The sequence below is a fragment of the Arvicanthis niloticus genome, chromosome 21, assembly GCF_011762505.2.
Source record: "Arvicanthis niloticus isolate mArvNil1 chromosome 21, mArvNil1.pat.X, whole genome shotgun sequence".
NCBI lineage: Eukaryota > Metazoa > Chordata > Mammalia > Rodentia > Muridae > Arvicanthis > Arvicanthis niloticus.
In genome coordinates, this window is record NC_047678.1 from 17,213,720 (window position 1) to 17,227,229 (window position 13,510).

Sequence of the window (13,510 nt, forward strand, 5' to 3'; positions counted from 1 at the left end):
TAGATCCCCAGACCCTCACAGCTTATCCTCTGATCTCCGCATGCCGCGAGTGAGCACAGGCGCGGGCACGCACACGCACACGCACGGGCGCGCGCACTCGCGCACACACACAGTTTTTTTTAAAAAATATTATTAGAAATTAAACAAAACACATTGACTCAATCTGTCCAATTGGTCCCCAGAACAGATTATAACTTACAAAGCAGAATCATCATCTATGTCTGTAATCCCAGTACTAGGGAAACTAACGCAAGAGGACCATGATTTTAAATCCAGCCTGGGTTACTGAGGGAGACCCTGTTTTAATAAAAGGGGGAAGGGAAGAAAGAGAGGAAGGAAAGGAAGGAAGGATTGATCTTCAAATATGAATCTAACCTGTGACCTACTTTTATGTGGCCTAAGAATAGCTTTATATTTTTTAAGCTTAAAAATATTCTTAGACTTATGTGTATTCATGTTATGCGTCTGTGTTGGAGTATGTACACACAGCACAGGTGCCTGAGGAGGCCTCTGGAACTAGAGCTGCAGACCGCTGTGAGCACTGTGAGCTCCGAGAACCCAGCTTAGGTCCTTTGCAAAAGTATTGTCTGCTCTCAATCAACTGACCATCTCTCCAGCCCCAAGTTCTATATTTTTAAGTGATTGGGTGGAGTGTTAAGAAGAACATTGCATGATGAGAAATCATATGAGATTCAAATGCCATTGCCCATAATGGTGTAGAGACACAATCACAGCTATTGTAGTTATTATAGTTAATATTGCATTTTATATTTTCTTTCATCGATACAAAATTTGTGGAAATCTACTTTTTTCTTTGTTACATAAACACCTGTATAATATCCTCAGCTTTGCTTCAAGTTACTGTTTTTGTTATTTTTTTTGAGACAGGGTCTCTATGACCCTACTGGCCTGGAACTCGCTATGCAGACTAGACTGGCCTTGAACTTTCAGAGCTTTGTCTTCGTCTACCTCTGGAGTGCTGGGACTAAAGGTGTCTAGCACCATGCCCAGCTTAAATAAAATTTCCAGGACACTTCTGGTACAGAGTTCCTCATGGATCCCAATAGGTGAACCAAAATGGAATCACTCTAGATAAAGTGCCAAATACTAAACTGGAATGAGGTTGGTGTTTGACCTTCTGAGAAAACAGTAGATAATCTTGAAGGAGGCCAGTTCTGGCCACCAGATAAGGAAATCCCTCTGCTTTAACCCTCATAAGGGAAGATACCTGAAGAAGCCCAGTGTGAGCCTCTATGTTCTCACTCAAGCTACCTTATACAATTTGACTCTTCTTCCAGGCCCAAAGCAGCACATGATTTTTATAGATCAGGTGCTGCCTGACTCACAGATCTTTTGTGAATGCCAGCAAAGTCAACACTGTCTTTAAGCTTAATTTGTTGACGTTTTATTTCTTTAGTTTGGCATTGCTGGGGCCTGAACCCAAGGCCTTATGTATTCTAGGCAAATACCCTACCCCATATTCCTAGTAAATTTTTTATTTTGTATTAAAAGAAAAAAAAAAGCCTCAGCCACTTTTTATCTAACCTTTTATAGACAAAAGGGGCTAAGCGGCCCTGTCACTGAAATCAGCTGGTTTGGTGGGAGGGTGCTGAACCAGGAGTTAAGCACCAGTCTACTCCCCAGATGACCTCTAGAAGAAGCAACTTCTCAGCCTAGTTCCTTCAAATGAGAGAAAAAGAGCCATGCCTAGGGCAAATGAATCTGGTTTGAATTTCTGTAAGAGGCAAGCAAGAAGCACAAGAAAGACAACATACTAAGTGTTACCATGCCCCCCATCCTGGTTCTTCTGCAGACCGAGAAATTCAGACAGCCAGAATATCCTCTGGGGATGGTCAAGGAGCTCAGACCACACAGGAGGAGGGAGGGAGGCAGGGAAAGAAGGGGGGGATGAATGGAGGGAGTCTGGGGAGGAAGGAAAGGGGAGGAAGGAAAGGGAGAAGAGGAGAAGGAAGGAGAAAGGGGAAGAGGGGGAAGAAAAGGAAGAGGAGGAGGAGGATGAAGAGGAGGAAGAGGAGGAGAAGAGGCGGCAGGCTTTGAGGGAGCCAAATGCAAAAAAGTATGAATTTGGGAAAGAGAATTTCTTGGACCTGAAGCTTACAGTGGACATTTTGGGTACTATTAGCCATGGTCATACCATTTTATAAAGCCTCTATTTTGGATTTTAAAAAATGACAATTCTCAGAACTAAAGTACATTGTATTTCTAGATTCTTACCCTCCCTAACCTACCAACCCCTAGTAAAGGCTGACCATCATGGAAAAGTTTATTTATTGCTCATAGACATTCTTTAACTCACTGTTCACCTTATTTCCCTTGCTACCCTAAGCAATGGCTTTTTTTTTTTTTTTTTTTTTGGCCCCACCCCGGGGCCAAAAAGGGAACATTTCCCATCCCCCCACCTCCTCCCCTTTTCTGTCCTAGGACTACATCCCTCCATGTCTTTCCCCAAATATAGTTTATGCTGTCCCTTGAGTCACTGGTCCCTTTGTTTGTCTACCTTTCCTTCTCCTAAACCTCGTGGGTAGGCTCCAGTCCCTGCCCTGTAGCAATCCAACAGCACTCGGGCACAGCACAAACTGAACGCCCTCTCTTGTTTAAACACTGGTGGAGATCTAATAGGATAGTGGGGAAGGGGGTCTTCTCTGGCAGTCTTAGCATGAAGAATGGAGCCTTTTTTTTTTTTTTTTTTTTTTTTTTTTTTTTTTTTTTGAGTCAGGGTCTCTATAACCCTGCTGATTTGGAATTCTCTATGTAGACTAGACTGGCCTTGAACTTTCAGAGCTGTCTTTGTCTGCTTCTGGAGTGCTGAGATTAAAAGTGTATAGCAGAGAACAATCCAGTAATACTGTCAACGAGGTTATCCAAAGACCAACAGAGTGGCTAGGGCTCTGTCTCTGTATAGCTAGCCTATCCCTAAGGTCTCTCTTCTCTACAGCAAGACCTCTCCACTTGTCCCTTGTACCCTGTACCCCTGGCTTCAAAGGCAAGCAGCCTCTCCTGGTTGCTCTCTGCTCTCTGCTGTCTGCTCCCTTTGTCCCCATTTTTTGATTCTCTGTACCCCAGCCTGCCTTTGTGTCGCCCTCTCTGTCTGCCACCACCCCATTTCACTTCCCAGATGACACCCCTGTTCTCTGCATGTGGATTTCCCAATCCCCCTCCCCCCGCCCCCATACACTGAAGAATTCATGGAGTACATAGTTCCTCCTTGTCTTTACTTAAAAAAAAAACAAAAACAAAACAAAAAAACCCACCCCTCCTTTCCCCTTTCTTGGTTGTAGAAATAAAGAAAAAAAAAGGGGGGGGGGGGAGTGGGGGTGAGGATTACAGGGGCATGGCCCTTCTGGGATTTAACCACATTCTCGGCTGGTGGCTTTTGTTCTCTCATCTCACTGGCTTGTAAGGCCCTCAGGCAGGCGCTGCCTCCGCAGCCAGCTCTGTGGTGAGGAGAAGGGCAGCCCTGTGAGGCCTTAATTAGAGCAAGGCCTCAGACCTGGTAAGGGATTTTAATATGCAGAAGGAAAAGAAATTTCAAAATATCCATTTGTTAGGAAGGAGCAAGGGTAAAGAAGATGTCGTTTTATTATACAAAGAAAGCGCTCAGTGGAAGCTGTATGTTCATGAGCACCCAAAGTATTTATACTGGTATTTTTAAAAACAAAGCAGCTCTAGGAAACAAACTCCCTCTGCAGGCCTAGCACAGTGAGAGTGGACACAAATACCAGTCTCCAACCCTTAGCTGAAAGAGCAGCAGCAGCAGCAAAGATGCCATTAAGTGAAAAGATGCAGAATCAGCTGCAAGACCCAAGAACACGTTCATCATGGTCACTGAGATGTTTTAGGGCACAGTGGTGCTGGGATCACCTAACAAAGGTGAGTGATTTAGCAACTGGGTTCGACTTACCTGCTGCCCAGAAGGCTTTCTACAGACCTGTCAGAAGCCAGGCCTCCCCCCAACCCCCTCCCCCGCTGTCAGCTATGCACGGTGAGAAATCAAGAGCATTTGCCTGCATCACAAATTCAAATTTTTGCATTCAGGGGCTTCTCAACCTAACATCTGCTCTTGAATTTAAAAGTGGCAGCCGTTATTGAGGTCACTTGGCAATGAAGGCAGACCAGCTTGGGAAAGGGTAGACAGGCATACGGTGGCTTCTTAGAAGCCAAGTCTTCTTAGCAAGGTGGTAAGAGAAAAGACAAGAGTCCAAGCAAAGACCTGCCCTCCCTTGACATTGGCTGAGCTGCCTGGAAACATTAGAGTGGACTTCCGGGAACAGTAACAAAGGATTCGTTCCGTACCAGGAATGATACATAATTGTGCCTGTTCATATCATTATTTAGCCTTCTGTGGGAACCTGAACTGAGTCCCATGGGGGCCCTGTCATATTCCATTCTGCCTGGCTGAAAACAGTGTTAGTTCTCTAGAGAATACTCAACAAATATTCCAAGATGTGAACCAAATTGTCGAAGTGTCTCTTCCTTCCACCCATGACAGGCAATTCTCTACAACAAACAACTAGAACAAGCTTGTCCTGCAGTAAGCTGCTTCACAAAACCAATAAAACCCTCCAGACCACCTCTGTGGTACTAAATGACCTGCTAACTTAAGGCTCAGTTTTAGAAAGTGCTTCTAGAATGTTCCAAAGGCTTTTAAGAACTGTACAGTGTTTAACTTGTGTAGCAGTTCATCTCTGCTTTGTGATCCTCATCATCACACTAACCCGACAGGGATAAAAGCACACTGGCTCATAAGACCTCTCTTAGCCTATTGGTATAATAAGGAAGACAATTACATCCGTAAAGTCACAACAGAGCCTATGGCTTTAAGCATCTCAAGACAAAGATTGTTTATTGGCCAGTTGAAATGTAGACTGTTCCAGCATTTTGTCTTTTTTGAGGGACAAAATGAAATGGAAGCCTTAGTGTTTGGGTATGAGTTTAAATCCCAGAGTCCTTATGAAAAGCAAAACAAGATACTTTCCAGAACATTCCTTGCTCCAAGAGGCCATTACTAAGTTGATGTTGGGTTGGGTCTCTGCCAGGATTGCATCACTTCTGGGGATGCGATGCCAAGAGTGTCACTCACCTTCCCAGATAGATTCAGGGTGCTTCTGGGGTCAGAGGCACCCATATCTGGTGTCTGACAGGTTGAAACCGGCCACAGGGCCCTGGGCCGCCTTCTTACAGCAGGAGCCTGCCTAGGGCAGGGGCAACCGTGAAGCTGTAAAGCCTGGCTTCAAGAGGCAGAAGGGGCCACAAAGAAAGATGGGACTAGAGTCTGTGTTTACACACTCGCTGGACAGTAGGATTCCACCAATCCTTGCCTGGCTTGGTCTTTCTTTACCTTGCAGTTCTCTGCTCCAATGCCACAGCCCAGGAAGGCTTTCTTAAACCAACCATTCCAGAGGAGGTACTCCGTACAGGACACTACCCTTGCTTTTTAACTGTTAGTTTTTTATGTGTTTTTGAGACAAGGTCACTTGCCCAGGATAGCCTGGAACTTACAATCTGTCCCCCCTGCTGGAACTACAGTGTACCCAGCTACTCTTCCTTCATGTTCTTGTGTTTGTTAGTTGCTTTCACGTTTGTTTTTGCTCCTTCCCTACTGCCTACCCTGCCATGGTAAAGGCGGGAACGTGAGACACAAGCTCTGCTCTGTCTTGATTATTGTATTTCTAGCTTGTGGAATAAACCTGGTAGACGGTAGGTACTCAGTAAATGCGTCAAGTGTTTATTTAACCTGGGGAAGTTAGCTGTTAGAACAAGCCATGTGGGACCAGAAACTCAAGGGCTTACTCAGCATGATTTAGTAATAAAGAGAAAGGTGCTAGGTTATGTTTTAGATTTTTTTTTCTCCTCACATATAAAGAGGCTCTAAGTCTAAGCTGTGGCCTGGCCAGCAGACTAGCTACAGGGGACCCTCAGAAAAGGCTGAGTTAGATTCACATCAGTGTAGTAGCTGGAGATGAAACCCTGTATTCCTGCTGAATTAAAGCTTGGAAAAACATTTTTCTATTCCCCAAAGAAAAACAAGAGTTGAGAATTTTATATTATAAATCATTCAGGCAGAGAAGCCACGCATTTGCCCATTTCGTTTAGTGTCAGAACAAAGCAGCCGTTTGCACATTCTTCCCCTCATGCCTGCTCTGGCCTGCCCAATGCAAGCACCTCAGCCAAAATCTGTAAATGAGTTAAGCCTACCTAGTCAGTTAAACACGGAGGAGTAAGTACCATTTTCCCTCATTTCAACTGATCTAGGAAATCCAATAATAATTGTACATGGGTAAGTTTAGAAAAGCTTTATGCCTCGGCAAACATTGCACCAAGCGACACACAACAACGCCATAAATAATAATTCTTCCATTCACTTGTCTGTTTATTAGGATGATAATGGCGCAGTGTATTTCCCAACAGTTTTGTTTGGTTTCCTGGCTCTGTGTATTATATTTGAAATTCTGTTAGGCACGATTAAGAACAACACAAATGAATAATGTCATTTAAAAAAAAATCATTAGCTATGAAAATCTACAAGATGACGCAATCGTGCTTAAGCTGAACAAAAGGATGGAGAGTCCACAAGTCTGGGATTTATCGGGCATCCATTCATGCCAGGACAGCAACTGCAGTCCATCCATCGAATCTGCAGTTGAGGTTCAAATCCATTTAAAATGGTAAATTTGTGCTGGCCTATCAAGATGGAAGACGTTCTGTTAGAATCTTTCCGAACAGCAAGTGTTTTAACTACAAATGCTGAGCTCACTATTTGTTCAAGAGCAAGTGACAATTGGTCCCATCCTTCTGCAATTGTTAATGACGCTGGTCTTAAAGTAAAATGTCCATACTAAATCAGGTTTCTGACATTTCCCTGTGGTCTGCAGTCTGATAGATACTCTATTCAAAAGGCACTTAGTCATTTTAAGACCCGGGCAAGAAGCAAAATGGCTCCCAGGCAGATTGAGGGGGGAAAAAAGATGTTGCCGAAAGAAACCTATTGTATGGCAAGCCCAGGGAACAGAATCACTGGCTGAATCATGTTATAATATAACTGAGCCACAGAATGATTCCAAATACAATCATTTAATTGGCCTCAAAACACAATGACAATAAACAACAAGCACTCTTTAGCCCATAAGAGATCTGACCATGCAGATCATGCTGTAGGAAACAGGAGAGACTTGCTAGAAACAAACAACTGTTTACATATCCAGCTCTGAGTCTCAAAGTTCTTCACCTGGGAGCAGCTCCCAGGGGCTTCAGATCTGGCAACAGCTACAGAGACGCTCCCATGAGGGCTCAGGGTGCACTTGTCATGAGGAAGGAAGGCCTGGGTTTGGGTCTAGCTCTACCCTGAGCTGGGAGGTTACCATGGAGGGCTGAGGAAGTTAGAAGCAGGAGAATTTCTGAAACAGCTTTTGTTTCAGAGACCTAGGTGAGCGCACGAGAATGAGAGTACACCTCTCTCCACAAACCTTGACCTGCATTCTAGAGCGCATGGTAGAAAAACCTTAATTTAGAATGAACTGAACACAAAGGGACGAGAAGGGCTGTCCTGAGCAAGCCTGGGTACATTTGCAAATGGAGCTGATGTGAAGGCTTGAAGATCACATTTAAAAAAACATCCTAAGCCAGCTCAAGTTCTGTAGGAGAGGACGCAAAACTATAGTGTTCTCACTTGGCATGTGTCTCCTTTCCTAAGACAGTCTTGTGCATATCTATTACTGCATTTTAAGATATGAGTCAGTTACCAAGGAAACAGGTTCTGGCCCAGTGTTAATTTGAAACTAAAATATTTTTGAGGGGTTAGGCTCAAAGGAAAGAGCACATGAAATGACTTTGAAAGATGCCAGGTTTGGGCACTTGGAGAGCCACAACTGTTTTTCTGCAATGAGCCACTCTAGGGGTTCAGCCTCATTTAATGGAGTTCAATTTCTGCTAAGAGGTCCATGGAAACTTAGCCCTTTTCCCTTTAAAAACGATAATTCTCCCCCCCCCCCGCTCCATGCACAAACAAATGGTGGATTTATCATTGTATGTGACAAAATATGATTTTTGAAAGATTTCATTTTCATCTTTCATATGACACAGTTAAAGTCCGCGTCTTAGTGATTAACATTCTTGATAGTTCCTTTTGAGCTTACTTACGCTCTTTAAGATTGTCTCCAGAACCCATTTGATTTTTAGTTTCAAACTAAAATCGAGCCAAATCACCAGACTTTTCCAATTTTTCTTTTGTCTAGTGGCGCCACACCTATTCCACATTTGAATTTTTTTTTTTTTGTAAAAGAAATCACCCTACTTTACAGCAGAATCACTTTATAAGTTTATGCTTATCTCTATGCATTATTTGATAGGAGGGGCTACTCGGTTTAATGCCATCCCCAAATATTACAAGGATCTTAGTTTTTAATTGTAAAAGTCACATTTTAATGCATCTGATGTTTTCCGGCATGGCTCAAAAAAAAAAAAAAAAATCTATAAAGCATGCAAATTCCAACGTACCTGTGCGTATCACTCAGGGCAATGTTAGCATAACAAGACACTCGGCCATTTTTATGTAAGGCGATGGAGACCAACTGATTTCTCCGTCTTCTTGCTCACAAGTTTTAGATGCGATTGTCACACACACCAAAAATCATACGCCGAACAGCTTGAAAGCCCTGTGATCACGAGGACTGAATTTATCAACAGCAAAACAGGACTGAAAAAAAGAAGTTTCTTATCCAAGGATTCTCTGAGGCTGCAACCAAGGAGGTGCTGTGTTGAATTTTTTTTTTCCCTCCCTTGCTCCTCTGAGAGTTCAAAGCCCAGAGCTGACCACTGCAAAGGCCACTGTCACATTTGCTGAAAATCAAACCACTGATTCCGGCTCTGCAAACACAAACGTGAGAACCGGAGTTGCTTGCACAGGATGCAGTGCCTGGGAGTTAAAAATAGAGTCCACCTTGCCTCCTACCTGCATAATAAACATGTAAGTTTCGGGTGTTTAATTTGATATTCACATTAATTAACAATACAACATACATTATTTAAAAGACAGCAATGCAAGAAGAAAGGGGAGACACCATCTGGTAACAGGGTTTTGTTGTTCTTGTTTGGGTTTTAGAGTTTGTGGGATTTATTTGGCTTTGTTTTTTTTTTTTTTTAAATAAAAGACATAATCTTATTTTGAATGGGATGAAAAGCAAACCTCCAGAAGCAAATGAATCTTGAAAGAAAGATCATGTCGAAATAACGAAGGTTATAATGAGGCAAAACAAGTCTTCCCTACCGGATGATAAGGCATAGAGAGCATTTACATACTCACATCTGAAATACTAGGCAACGTGTAATGAATTCTACACAGCATGCACACACAGCACAGCACGGCTAATCCTGCCTGCCATCTTAGGCTCACACAAGCAAGACACTGCATGCAGCACACAAGCGTGAGGGAAGGAGGCGGCGGCAAGGGATAGCTCACCTTAAATGCAGTATCTGATTAATGTTGTAAGTGACATTGCATATCAGCCTCAGAGTCTTGGTTCAACTGGGTAGGAGGGAACAAAGAAAAATGTCATCAACTGGTGATGCAAGATGAGCCCAATCACTAACCACTGCTTAGCAAACTCCAAATTCTGCAACCAGGCAGTCGAAGGCATTCCATGCACTTAAGCAGCGCGGCTGCACAGTGAATGAATCGTCTGCTTCTGCAAATCAAACAGTCCTTGTGCTAAGGAAGGAAGTCAGCTGGAATGAATACTGTCATATCCTCTTCTTGGAGAAAGCTTGCAATACAGTAGGTATCTGCTCGGGGATGCATTTTATAGACTGTTAATTTCATAGAATTGCTAGCAGCAGCAAGAAAAGTAAAAAAAAAAAAATAATTAAAAAAAAAAAAACCAAACCTATTAAGCTATTGCCAAGTGAAGACGGATTCTGATAAAGAAAATAGCATTTGTAGATTGTTTTTTTTAAAACCCTAAGGTGCCGGCAGGCTTGTAGAAGAATGCATGAGCAGTTGTCTGTATCCGTTCTATAACCTTTAACCACAGGCAGTGTAAATGTATCCAGCTAAATGTATCTGCAGTACAGAACGGCAGATACCGCTGCAGACAGGACTGTATAAAGATGCAAGTGAAACCAAATCAAATCAGTACAGAAAAAGAAACTGATGTCAGGTTCCTTCAGATATACAGCTGGCCTTCATAAAGAATTAAAGCTATCTTTAGGATATTGACCTAAATAATAGTAAGATTTACAGCAGCATACCATACATGTTCCAAACATAGGAGTGATTTGTCTTCCCCCTCCCCCTCCCCCTCCCCCTCCAAAGCGAACAAGCCCGTTATAGGAATAGCACAAGGCTGGGGACAGTATATACTGGCAAGAGACGTGTGCTGAGAGGCGATGTCCCTTTGTCTGACTTGGAGGCTTATTTTAGCTTTACACTTGCACCGTGGCATTGACATTAGGAGGTCAGGGCTGATGCAGGGTTGCTATCCATTTTATGAGTGAAATGTTTCCTGAAAATTAAATCTCACCTACTCAGACACCAAATTTCATGTCTTCTTCATGCCACTGCTCAGGATTGATGGGACCTAGTGTGGCTGTACATAATAAACAGAGACCGCTTTCCATAGACTCCAATTCATAATTATGAGGAATTTAAAAAAAAAAAGCCTTCAAGAATTCTTATGCACAGACCCTTCCTCTCTGACATATACACATGCATGTGCACACACATACATGTATGCGTGTGCTTGAACGTGTGCGCCTCAAATTGCAACAAAACGTTTAACATGTGGAACAAAAACCGTTAAAAGGCTGCTTATTCAGGATTTAAAAGAAATAGCTCATAAGCAAATACTATTTTGCTATAAAACCAAAGTGAAATAAGAGTAGCTTGGTAGATTTTTTTTAAAGATCCTATCAGCAGATTAAAAACAGGAAAAAAAAATAACATGCTGTATAACAAGTAGTCTTTTAAGAAAACAAAAGAGATTCTTTCCTACAAAGAGACCATACCCACCCCCAGAGCCATCATTATAAGCCAGCCTTTCTATGAAACGCTCCGAGCCTTATTTTAAATACATAATATCTTTACATTTTTCATCTCATCTCTCACAGTCTTTAATTGCCTATTGCATCACCACACATGCTAATGTTAATTAATTTTAACAATGCAACCATGAATTCATATTTTCTGGGTTTGTCTTTTTTTTTTTAAGCGATGCTGTCTTCTGTGAGGATTGCCTGGAAATAATGAGGTTAGCAAAACATTCCTGTGTCCTAAAAATTGCTTAAAGGAGAAAATACATTGGAAAAATCTCAGCCTGGGTACTAGGCTTCACAACTGGATTGCTTCTAGTTTGAATTCTATCTTCTTCCTCAGAGAAATGGTTTCTAGCGGTGTGGAAACATACCTGCCCATCTCTAGCCCATAGGCTTTATTCTCTCAGTGGGGTAGGCTGTCGGGAAGGTGCATCCTACCTGATCCACAGCAAGCACTCTGAAGCTCACTTCTCTCTCACGAGTACTCCAGAAATGCATGTGGCTTTAAGGAAAACAGTAGCTCCTGGTCTAACACCAATGGTGGAGCCATCTTCCCTACCCCCACTTCATCGCTCTCTAAGCTCTGGCTAACATTGACAGTGACAGAATATTGAATGGAGAGTCCTTGTGCTAATTCCTTCTTTCCTGAGGGGGTCTAGAATTAGGCAGTTATTCGGAGTTACAGGCACCACGTTAACTACCATGTAGTCATCTATAAAAAAGGGTCCTCTAGCTTTGCCACATTGTGGGTTCTTTATCCTAGCCTTTATCCCTGTCCCCTCCCCGTTTCACCCTTAACACTAGATAGGAGACAAACAAGGATAGAGGGGAAGAAATCCCTGAATCTAATCTCTTTCCCTTTGCTTCTATCTTTAACTAGTCTGGTAACAAACTGAAAACAACCTCCCTAAACTAATAACCACCACCCACCATGCCTCTTGGAGAGGGATGGGGGTGGGGCTTCCCTAGCTCTACGCTCTGAAAAGTTCCCAGAATTCCAAACATCACACAATTGCAGATACTATCTGCAGCTGGCAAAAACCATGCTTCTACGAGAGCACGAGGCAAATCATAGCCAGCTGCCCAGAGAATACAGAGCAGCCCCTCATCCCCACACCTGGGATCCAAACAGAAACACAGTCTTCTAATATTTCTGTGTGGGGCTTTTTTTTTTTTTTTTTTTTAGAAACCAAAATTCCAGAATTCTCCAAAATATCATTACAGGGTCCTTTCAGGGTGAGTAGAAGGTTGAAGGAAACACCTTGGCATGCGACACACAATGCCTGTTGAGATAATCCCATGAATGACATCTGAAGGCTGGACATTCACAACATATTATTAAGATACAGAATCAGTGGTGACTAGATCGAGCCAAGTGAGTGCCTCCTCGGTCTGGTATAATAAATGACAGTGACAGCAGCGGTCATCCATCCCAGGTTCCCTGGAGACGAGTGAATGAACAGTGTACATTCCTTTATAGAAATGGTTCTCAACCTTCCTAATGCTGTGTGCGACCCTTTAATGCAGTTCTTCATGTTGTGGTGATCCCCAACCATAAAATTAGTTTTGTTGCTACTTCACAACTGTAATTTTGTTAGTTATGAATCATAATATAAATGTCTGATATGCAGGATATCTGATATGTAGCTCCCATGAAAGGGCCGTTTGACCCCCCAAAGGAGTCATGACTTACAGGCTGAGAACCACTGCTTTACAGGGAAGGATGGAGGCTGTGCTTGGGCCCCATGCTTGTACTTCTTATAACGAGGTGCCAGGTCTGAGGGTTTCCACACCCCTGTATGGGGCACCATTGCTCACTTTGTCAAAATGAATAAAAAGACAAATACTGGATGTTATTTTGTGATGTCCCCAGTGAGCAAACATATCTATCAAACCTACATGGCTTAAACAAACATGAATTCTAACTGTAAATATTCTAAGGAATGAGTCTAGGTAGATACTGTCAACTAATAAATCTTGTTTTGTACTGGGGGGTAAAAACAAGTGCCATGCTCATGCTTGAATTATTTAAGCTTTATCACGATTACAAGGGGCAAAGATATGCATTCACTTAGGGTTTTTAAAGAAATGCATGCCCCTGGTCCTCAGGGAATATGTACAGACATTAGCTCAAATGAGAATCCCTTTTCCACAATGAAGACTGTAGGCTTTGACAAGCCAAATACAACGTTTCTAAAATGATTCGGCAAGGACAAGCTGGAAGCCAGAGCAAGGCTGCAGCGTGTCTTTCTCTGACTTTCCCTTGCTTACCCATGGCCTCTGTGCTCTGCAGGCGGAGCTAATTTTATTTCCAGGCCTGTGGGTTAAAGTTAAATTGCATGGCTTATGCAAAGTACATAATTCAAGTCTGAACAGAGCTTGACTCTTCTCATTTAAAAAAAAAAACCATCAAGTCAGGGCACCGAGTCCCAGAGGAATCCTCGGTTTATAAACATTTGAATTG

At 42.7% G+C, this 13,510-nt stretch overlaps 1 protein-coding gene and 1 long non-coding RNA gene across 24 annotated transcripts in view; one reads left to right on the forward strand and one right to left on the reverse strand.

Moving 5' to 3' along the window:
- Zbtb38 (zinc finger and BTB domain containing 38) overlaps nt 1-13,510 on the reverse strand; it is a 93,154-nt gene that overhangs the window by 62,201 nt on the left and 17,443 nt on the right. For 9 of the 18 annotated variants that reach the window (XR_013105672.1, XR_013105668.1, XR_013105669.1 and 6 more), the window contains exons 3-4: nt 9,476-9,541; nt 8,515-8,968 (exon numbers count right to left, since the gene is read on the reverse strand). The exons of 4 other annotated variants lie outside the window; for them this stretch is intronic. The gene's annotated coding sequence lies outside the window, so the exon portion shown is untranslated. Of the gene's footprint in view, nt 1-6,364; nt 6,703-8,514; nt 8,969-9,475; nt 9,542-13,510 lie in introns of those variants that run through there. 5 more of the 18 variants (XM_076917822.1, XM_076917818.1, XR_004604461.2 and 2 more) reach the window with 4 other exon arrangements.
- Nucleotides 1-13,510, forward strand: part of LOC117693720 (uncharacterized) — a 62,013-nt gene that overhangs the window by 9,386 nt on the left and 39,117 nt on the right. For 3 of the 6 annotated variants that reach the window (XR_013105684.1, XR_013105685.1, XR_013105683.1), the window contains 2 exons: nt 8,617-8,983; nt 9,640-9,790. This is a non-coding gene — a long non-coding RNA (uncharacterized LOC117693720). Of the gene's footprint in view, nt 1-3,383; nt 3,892-7,361; nt 7,445-8,616; nt 8,984-9,639; nt 9,791-11,222; nt 11,262-13,510 lie in introns of those variants that run through there. The other 3 variants (XR_013105686.1, XR_013105687.1, XR_013105688.1) reach the window with 3 other exon arrangements.